This window comes from Labrus bergylta, chromosome 13 (assembly GCF_963930695.1).
Source record: "Labrus bergylta chromosome 13, fLabBer1.1, whole genome shotgun sequence".
Lineage (NCBI taxonomy): Eukaryota > Metazoa > Chordata > Actinopteri > Labriformes > Labridae > Labrus > Labrus bergylta.
This window is the reverse complement of record NC_089207.1, coordinates 7,442,140-7,452,139: the sequence shown is the minus strand read 5'-3', so window position 1 is coordinate 7,452,139 and position 10,000 is coordinate 7,442,140. Positions and strand designations below refer to the sequence as shown.

The window sequence follows — 10,000 nt, the reverse complement described above, 5'->3', positions numbered from 1 at the left end:
CAGCAATACTTTGACGCTGGGAGTTAACTAAAGACTTGCAGCTTGTTTTTAAGACTTGTTTCACGACTTGCGGGCAAACTGAACGTTCAAACGTCTGATAAACACATTGAACAAACCGATTCCGTGAAGATTAACTTCCCTCTTTCAAAACTGGCCTGGTTAGTACTTGGATGGGAGACCGCCTGGGAATCCCAGGTGCTGTAAGCTTTTAATACCTGCTTCAGCCAGCAGGGGGCGCTGTAACCTCCTGCTATGCACTGCAGTTCTTTTTTTATTTGTCTATCATTGCTTCTACTTTCCTACAAAGTAGCTTACACTGAATTTTGATTGGGGATCATCTATAGCATATATAGGGACTGATTGTAATAATTATGAATTTTCATATAATTAGTAAGTGTTCCTTTGTGATTCCTAATGGAGGATTGTTTTTTTTAATGATTAGTTACAATGGAGAATGTGAGGGGATCAAATATGTATGCCCCACAGGGTTATGATTTCTACATGAAACATTGCAATGGCTGATTTATTCATTTGTCATTCAAGATTACCTCAAAACAAGTAAGTGGTGATAAAAACATAATTTCGAGTTGTCCCTTATATCTTAATCAATCACTGCTTAGGCTACTATAATAATCCTAAATCTTGTGTGCCTTAATGCAACATTTAAACTTATTTCTGCTGTTCACTGTTCACAAGTTTGCAGTATTGAAAACCTTAATAAATCCACAGTAAAAGTGACGATGCAAAATGGTCAACTTCTGAAAAATCGTCAATTGATTCTGAAAAAATATTGATTGATAAGTAAGCATCACTTGTTTGCAGGTTTTTTTTAAATTCAATCTTAATAGTAATCATTTATAATAATTCCTGATTTGGTGTAAATGTTTATTATTGATGTGAAAACATTTATAATGATGGTGAATATTTCCAGTTGAATCAAATGTATAATATGGCTACCAGAGTGTTGTGGGGAAGTAAAGAGTAACCTAAGTACAAGTAATTAAAATATGTTAATGCAGTAGTCCTTACTTAAGTAGGCTACATGTACTTTTTGAATGTAAAACTGAACTTTGAAAACAGCCTCCAGAGAGCGTAATATGTATTAATACTCACTGAAAACATTGATGAAAATTGCAACAAAAAAAAAGAGGACAGACTGCCAAATAAAATCATGTTTCATTTTCCACTGGCCTGTTTCTCTCAGTCCTTTCTCCACTAGTGAGGCAACAGCGCCCTCTTCTGGCTAAAGGAGGTATTAAAAGCTTACAGCACCTGGTATTCCCAGGCGGTCTCCCATCCAAGTACTAACCAGGCCCTACCCTGCTTAGCTTCCGAGATCGGACGAGATCGGGCGTGTTCAGGGTGGTATGGCCGTAAGCGAATGAACAGGTTGTTAAAGGGTTATTTATACATACTTAGGTTTAAAGTAACACCTCGCCAAAATTAGAGCAAGTGACTATGACCTAGTTGATTTTATTACTTTTCTACTCAAACGTGTGGGCCTATGGATAGACTTACACTTAATCTTACTAGATTCAGCAATACTTTGACGCTGGGAGTTAACTAAAGACTTGCAGCTTGTTTTTAAGACTTGTTTCACGACTTGCGGGCAAACTGAACGTTCAAACGTCTGATAAACACATTGAACAAACCGATTCCGTGAAGATTAACTTCCCTCTTTCAAAACTGGCCTGGTTAGTACTTGGATGGGAGACCGCCTGGGAATCCCAGGTGCTGTAAGCTTTTAATACCTGCTTCAGCCAGCAGGGGGCGCTGTAACCTCCTGCTATGCACTGCAGTTCTTTTTTTATTTGTCTATCATTGCTTCTACTTTCCTACAAAGTAGCTTACACTGAATTTTGATTGGGGATCATCTATAGCATATATAGGGACTGATTGTAATAATTATGAATTTTCATATAATTAGTAAGTGTTCCTTTGTGATTCCTAATGGAGGATTGTTTTTTTTAATGATTAGTTACAATGGAGAATGTGAGGGGATCAAATATGTATGCCCCACAGGGTTATGATTTCTACATGAAACATTGCAATGGCTGATTTATTCATTTGTCATTCAAGATTACCTCAAAACAAGTAAGTGGTGATAAAAACATAATTTCGAGTTGTCCCTTATATCTTAATCAATCACTGCTTAGGCTACTATAATAATCCTAAATCTTGTGTGCCTTAATGCAACATTTAAACTTATTTCTGCTGTTCACTGTTCACAAGTTTGCAGTATTGAAAACCTTAATAAATCCACAGTAAAAGTGACGATGCAAAATGGTCAACTTCTGAAAAATCGTCAATTGATTCTGAAAAAATATTGATTGATAAGTAAGCATCACTTGTTTGCAGGTTTTTTTTAAATTCAATCTTAATAGTAATCATTTATAATAATTCCTGATTTGGTGTAAATGTTTATTATTGATGTGAAAACATTTATAATGATGGTGAATATTTCCAGTTGAATCAAATGTATAATATGGCTACCAGAGTGTTGTGGGGAAGTAAAGAGTAACCTAAGTACAAGTAATTAAAATATGTTAATGCAGTAGTCCTTACGTAAGTAGGCTACATGTACTTTTTGAATGTAAAACTGAACTTTGAAAACAGCCTCCAGAGAGCGTAATATGTATTAATACTCACTGAAAACATTGATGAAAATTGCAACAAAAAAAAAGAGGACAGACTGCCAAATAAAATCATGTTTCATTTTCCACTGGCCTGTTTCTCTCAGTCCTTTCTCCACTAGTGAGGCAACAGCGCCCTCTTCTGGCTAAAGGAGGTATTAAAAGCTTACAGCACCTGGTATTCCCAGGCGGTCTCCCATCCAAGTACTAACCAGGCCCTACCCTGCTTAGCTTCCGAGATCGGACGAGATCGGGCGTGTTCAGGGTGGTATGGCCGTAAGCGAATGAACAGGTTGTTAAAGGGTTATTTATACATACTTAGGTTTAAAGTAACACCTCGCCAAAATTAGAGCAAGTGACTATGACCTAGTTGATTTTATTACTTTTCTACTCAAACGTGTGGGCCTATGGATAGACTTACACTTAATCTTACTAGATTCAGCAATACTTTGACGCTGGGAGTTAACTAAAGACTTGCAGCTTGTTTTTAAGACTTGTTTCACGACTTGCGGGCAAACTGAACGTTCAAACGTCTGATAAACACATTGAACAAACCGATTCCGTGAAGATTAACTTCCCTCTTTCAAAACTGGCCTGGTTAGTACTTGGATGGGAGACCGCCTGGGAATCCCAGGTGCTGTAAGCTTTTAATACCTGCTTCAGCCAGCAGGGGGCGCTGTAACCTCCTGCTATGCACTGCAGTTCTTTTTTTATTTGTCTATCATTGCTTCTACTTTCCTACAAAGTAGCTTACACTGAATTTTGATTGGGGATCATCTATAGCATATATAGGGACTGATTGTAATAATTATGAATTTTCATATAATTAGTAAGTGTTCCTTTGTGATTCCTAATGGAGGATTGTTTTTTTTAATGATTAGTTACAATGGAGAATGTGAGGGGATCAAATATGTATGCCCCACAGGGTTATGATTTCTACATGAAACATTGCAATGGCTGATTTATTCATTTGTCATTCAAGATTACCTCAAAACAAGTAAGTGGTGATAAAAACATAATTTCGAGTTGTCCCTTATATCTTAATCAATCACTGCTTAGGCTACTATAATAATCCTAAATCTTGTGTGCCTTAATGCAACATTTAAACTTATTTCTGCTGTTCACTGTTCACAAGTTTGCAGTATTGAAAACCTTAATAAATCCACAGTAAAAGTGACGATGCAAAATGGTCAACTTCTGAAAAATCGTCAATTGATTCTGAAAAAATATTGATTGATAAGTAAGCATCACTTGTTTGCAGGTTTTTTTTAAATTCAATCTTAATAGTAATCATTTATAATAATTCCTGATTTGGTGTAAATGTTTATTATTGATGTGAAAACATTTATAATGATGGTGAATATTTCCAGTTGAATCAAATGTATAATATGGCTACCAGAGTGTTGTGGGGAAGTAAAGAGTAACCTAAGTACAAGTAATTAAAATATGTTAATGCAGTAGTCCTTACGTAAGTAGGCTACATGTACTTTTTGAATGTAAAACTGAACTTTGAAAACAGCCTCCAGAGAGCGTAATATGTATTAATACTCACTGAAAACATTGATGAAAATTGCAACAAAAAAAAAGAGGACAGACTGCCAAATAAAATCATGTTTCATTTTCCACTGGCCTGTTTCTCTCAGTCCTTTCTCCACTAGTGAGGCAACAGCGCCCTCTTCTGGCTAAAGGAGGTATTAAAAGCTTACAGCACCTGGTATTCCCAGGCGGTCTCCCATCCAAGTACTAACCAGGCCCGACCCTGCTTAGCTTCCGAGATCGGACGAGATCGGGCGTGTTCAGGGTGGTATGGCCGTAAGCGAATGAACAGGTTGTTAAAGGGTTATTTATACATACTTAGGTTTAAAGTAACACCTCGCCAAAATTAGAGCAAGTGACTATGACCTAGTTGATTTTATTACTTTTCTACTCAAACGTGTGGGCCTATGGATAGACTTACACTTAATCTTACTAGATTCAGCAATACTTTGACGCTGGGAGTTAACTAAAGACTTGCAGCTTGTTTTTAAGACTTGTTTCACGACTTGCGGGCAAACTGAACGTTCAAACGTCTGATAAACACATTGAACAAACCGATTCCGTGAAGATTAACTTCCCTCTTTCAAAACTGGCCTGGTTAGTACTTGGATGGGAGACCGCCTGGGAATCCCAGGTGCTGTAAGCTTTTAATACCTGCTTCAGCCAGCAGGGGGCGCTGTAACCTCCTGCTATGCACTGCAGTTCTTTTTTTATTTGTCTATCATTGCTTCTACTTTCCTACAAAGTAGCTTACACTGAATTTTGATTGGGGATCATCTATAGCATATATAGGGACTGATTGTAATAATTATGAATTTTCATATAATTAGTAAGTGTTCCTTTGTGATTCCTAATGGAGGATTGTTTTTTTTAATGATTAGTTACAATGGAGAATGTGAGGGGATCAAATATGTATGCCCCACAGGGTTATGATTTCTACATGAAACATTGCAATGGCTGATTTATTCATTTGTCATTCAAGATTACCTCAAAACAAGTAAGTGGTGATAAAAACATAATTTCGAGTTGTCCCTTATATCTTAATCAATCACTGCTTAGGCTACTATAATAATCCTAAATCTTGTGTGCCTTAATGCAACATTTAAACTTATTTCTGCTGTTCACTGTTCACAAGTTTGCAGTATTGAAAACCTTAATAAATCCACAGTAAAAGTGACGATGCAAAATGGTCAACTTCTGAAAAATCGTCAATTGATTCTGAAAAAATATTGATTGATAAGTAAGCATCACTTGTTTGCAGGTTTTTTTTAAATTCAATCTTAATAGTAATCATTTATAATAATTCCTGATTTGGTGTAAATGTTTATTATTGATGTGAAAACATTTATAATGATGGTGAATATTTCCAGTTGAATCAAATGTATAATATGGCTACCAGAGTGTTGTGGGGAAGTAAAGAGTAACCTAAGTACAAGTAATTAAAATATGTTAATGCAGTAGTCCTTACGTAAGTAGGCTACATGTACTTTTTGAATGTAAAACTGAACTTTGAAAACAGCCTCCAGAGAGCGTAATATGTATTAATACTCACTGAAAACATTGATGAAAATTGCAACAAAAAAAAAGAGGACAGACTGCCAAATAAAATCATGTTTCATTTTCCACTGGCCTGTTTCTCTCAGTCCTTTCTCCACTAGTGAGGCAACAGCGCCCTCTTCTGGCTAAAGGAGGTATTAAAAGCTTACAGCACCTGGTATTCCCAGGCGGTCTCCCATCCAAGTACTAACCAGGCCCTACCCTGCTTAGCTTCCGAGATCGGACGAGATCGGGCGTGTTCAGGGTGGTATGGCCGTAAGCGAATGAACAGGTTGTTAAAGGGTTATTTATACATACTTAGGTTTAAAGTAACACCTCGCCAAAATTAGAGCAAGTGACTATGACCTAGTTGATTTTATTACTTTTCTACTCAAACGTGTGGGCCTATGGATAGACTTACACTTAATCTTACTAGATTCAGCAATACTTTGACGCTGGGAGTTAACTAAAGACTTGCAGCTTGTTTTTAAGACTTGTTTCACGACTTGCGGGCAAACTGAACGTTCAAACGTCTGATAAACACATTGAACAAACCGATTCCGTGAAGATTAACTTCCCTCTTTCAAAACTGGCCTGGTTAGTACTTGGATGGGAGACCGCCTGGGAATCCCAGGTGCTGTAAGCTTTTAATACCTGCTTCAGCCAGCAGGGGGCGCTGTAACCTCCTGCTATGCACTGCAGTTCTTTTTTTATTTGTCTATCATTGCTTCTACTTTCCTACAAAGTAGCTTACACTGAATTTTGATTGGGGATCATCTATAGCATATATAGGGACTGATTGTAATAATTATGAATTTTCATATAATTAGTAAGTGTTCCTTTGTGATTCCTAATGGAGGATTGTTTTTTTTAATGATTAGTTACAATGGAGAATGTGAGGGGATCAAATATGTATGCCCCACAGGGTTATGATTTCTACATGAAACATTGCAATGGCTGATTTATTCATTTGTCATTCAAGATTACCTCAAAACAAGTAAGTGGTGATAAAAACATAATTTCGAGTTGTCCCTTATATCTTAATCAATCACTGCTTAGGCTACTATAATAATCCTAAATCTTGTGTGCCTTAATGCAACATTTAAACTTATTTCTGCTGTTCACTGTTCACAAGTTTGCAGTATTGAAAACCTTAATAAATCCACAGTAAAAGTGACGATGCAAAATGGTCAACTTCTGAAAAATCGTCAATTGATTCTGAAAAAATATTGATTGATAAGTAAGCATCACTTGTTTGCAGGTTTTTTTTTAATTCAATCTTAATAGTAATCATTTATAATAATTCCTGATTTGGTGTAAATGTTTATTATTGATGTGAAAACATTTATAATGATGGTGAATATTTCCAGTTGAATCAAATGTATAATATGGCTACCAGAGTGTTGTGGGGAAGTAAAGAGTAACCTAAGTACAAGTAATTAAAATATGTTAATGCAGTAGTCCTTACGTAAGTAGGCTACATGTACTTTTTGAATGTAAAACTGAACTTTGAAAACAGCCTCCAGAGAGCGTAATATGTATTAATACTCACTGAAAACATTGATGAAAATTGCAACAAAAAAAAAGAGGACAGACTGCCAAATAAAATCATGTTTCATTTTCCACTGGCCTGTTTCTCTCAGTCCTTTCTCCACTAGTGAGGCAACAGCGCCCTCTTCTGGCTAAAGGAGGTATTAAAAGCTTACAGCACCTGGTATTCCCAGGCGGTCTCCCATCCAAGTACTAACCAGGCCCGACCCTGCTTAGCTTCCGAGATCGGACGAGATCGGGCGTGTTCAGGGTGGTATGGCCGTAAGCGAATGAACAGGTTGTTAAAGGGTTATTTATACATACTTAGGTTTAAAGTAACACCTCGCCAAAATTAGAGCAAGTGACTATGACCTAGTTGATTTTATTACTTTTCTACTCAAACGTGTGGGCCTATGGATAGACTTACACTTAATCTTACTAGATTCAGCAATACTTTGACGCTGGGAGTTAACTAAAGACTTGCAGCTTGTTTTTAAGACTTGTTTCACGACTTGCGGGCAAACTGAACGTTCAAACGTCTGATAAACACATTGAACAAACCGATTCCGTGAAGATTAACTTCCCTCTTTCAAAACTGGCCTGGTTAGTACTTGGATGGGAGACCGCCTGGGAATCCCAGGTGCTGTAAGCTTTTAATACCTGCTTCAGCCAGCAGGGGGCGCTGTAACCTCCTGCTATGCACTGCAGTTCTTTTTTTATTTGTCTATCATTGCTTCTACTTTCCTACAAAGTAGCTTACACTGAATTTTGATTGGGGATCATCTATAGCATATATAGGGACTGATTGTAATAATTATGAATTTTCATATAATTAGTAAGTGTTCCTTTGTGATTCCTAATGGAGGATTGTTTTTTTTAATGATTAGTTACAATGGAGAATGTGAGGGGATCAAATATGTATGCCCCACAGGGTTATGATTTCTACATGAAACATTGCAATGGCTGATTTATTCATTTGTCATTCAAGATTACCTCAAAACAAGTAAGTGGTGATAAAAACATAATTTCGAGTTGTCCCTTATATCTTAATCAATCACTGCTTAGGCTACTATAATAATCCTAAATCTTGTGTGCCTTAATGCAACATTTAAACTTATTTCTGCTGTTCACTGTTTACAAGTTTGCAGTATTGAAAACCTTAATAAATCCACAGTAAAAGTGACGATGCAAAATGGTCAACTTCTGAAAAATCGTCAATTGATTCTGAAAAAATATTGATTGATAAGTAAGCATCACTTGTTTGCAGGTTTTTTTTAAATTCAATCTTAATAGTAATCATTTATAATAATTCCTGATTTGGTGTAAATGTTTATTATTGATGTGAAAACATTTATAATGATGGTGAATATTTCCAGTTGAATCAAATGTATAATATGGCTACCAGAGTGTTGTGGGGAAGTAAAGAGTAACCTAAGTACAAGTAATTAAAATATGTTAATGCAGTAGTCCTTACGTAAGTAGGCTACATGTACTTTTTGAATGTAAAACTGAACTTTGAAAACAGCCTCCAGAGAGCGTAATATGTATTAATACTCACTGAAAACATTGATGAAAATTGCAACAAAAAAAAAGAGGACAGACTGCCAAATAAAATCATGTTTCATTTTCCACTGGCCTGTTTCTCTCAGTCCTTTCTCCACTAGTGAGGCAACAGCGCCCTCTTCTGGCTAAAGGAGGTATTAAAAGCTTACAGCACCTGGTATTCCCAGGCGGTCTCCCATCCAAGTACTAACCAGGCCCTACCCTGCTTAGCTTCCGAGATCGGACGAGATCGGGCGTGTTCAGGGTGGTATGGCCGTAAGCGAATGAACAGGTTGTTAAAGGGTTATTTATACATACTTAGGTTTAAAGTAACACCTCGCCAAAATTAGAGCAAGTGACTATGACCTAGTTGATTTTATTACTTTTCTACTCAAACGTGTGGGCCTATGGATAGACTTACACTTAATCTTACTAGATTCAGCAATACTTTGACGCTGGGAGTTAACTAAAGACTTGCAGCTTGTTTTTAAGACTTGTTTCACGACTTGCGGGCAAACTGAACGTTCAAACGTCTGATAAACACATTGAACAAACCGATTCCGTGAAGATTAACTTCCCTCTTTCAAAACTGGCCTGGTTAGTACTTGGATGGGAGACCGCCTGGGAATCCCAGGTGCTGTAAGCTTTTAATAGCTGCTTCAGCCAGCAGGGGGCGCTGTAACCTCCTGCTATGCACTGCAGTTCTTTTTTTATTTGTCTATCATTGCTTCTACTTTCCTACAAAGTAGCTTACACTGAATTTTGATTGGGGATCATCTATAGCATATATAGGGACTGATTGTAATAATTATGAATTTTCATATAATTAGTAAGTGTTCCTTTGTGATTCCTAATGGAGGATTGTTTTTTTTAATGATTAGTTACAATGGAGAATGTGAGGGGATCAAATATGTATGCCCCACAGGGTTATGATTTCTACATGAAACATTGCAATGGCTGATTTATTCATTTGTCATTCAAGATTACCTCAAAACAAGTAAGTGGTGATAAAAACATAATTTCGAGTTGTCCCTTATATCTTAATCAATCACTGCTTAGGCTACTATAATAATCCTAAATCTTGTGTGCCTTAATGCAACATTTAAACTTATTTCTGCTGTTCACTGTTTACAAGTTTGCAGTATTGAAAACCTTAATAAATCCACAGTAAAAGTGACGATGCAAAATGGTCAACTTCTGAAAAATCGTCAATTGATTCTGAA

General features: G+C 36.6%; 6 non-coding genes across 6 annotated transcripts; all 6 read right to left on the bottom strand.

The window, feature by feature from the left end:
• Positions 1-1,260: 1,260 nt before the first annotated feature.
• Positions 1,261-1,379, bottom strand: LOC136182125 (5S ribosomal RNA). Its single transcript, XR_010668443.1, has one exon. It is a non-coding gene; the product is annotated as a 5S ribosomal RNA (ribosomal RNA).
• Positions 1,380-2,796: 1,417 nt separating this feature from the next.
• LOC136182114 (5S ribosomal RNA) lies at positions 2,797-2,915 on the bottom strand. Its single transcript, XR_010668432.1, has one exon. It is a non-coding gene; the product is annotated as a 5S ribosomal RNA (ribosomal RNA).
• Positions 2,916-4,332: 1,417 nt separating this feature from the next.
• LOC136181985 (5S ribosomal RNA) lies at positions 4,333-4,451 on the bottom strand. The gene has a single exon (XR_010668303.1). It is a non-coding gene; the product is annotated as a 5S ribosomal RNA (ribosomal RNA).
• Positions 4,452-5,868: 1,417 nt separating this feature from the next.
• Positions 5,869-5,987, bottom strand: LOC136182103 (5S ribosomal RNA). Its single transcript, XR_010668421.1, has one exon. It is a non-coding gene; the product is annotated as a 5S ribosomal RNA (ribosomal RNA).
• Positions 5,988-7,404: 1,417 nt separating this feature from the next.
• Positions 7,405-7,523, bottom strand: LOC136181984 (5S ribosomal RNA). The gene has a single exon (XR_010668301.1). It is a non-coding gene; the product is annotated as a 5S ribosomal RNA (ribosomal RNA).
• Positions 7,524-8,940: 1,417 nt separating this feature from the next.
• Positions 8,941-9,059, bottom strand: LOC136182092 (5S ribosomal RNA). Its single transcript, XR_010668410.1, has one exon. It is a non-coding gene; the product is annotated as a 5S ribosomal RNA (ribosomal RNA).
• Positions 9,060-10,000: the final 941 nt, after the last annotated feature.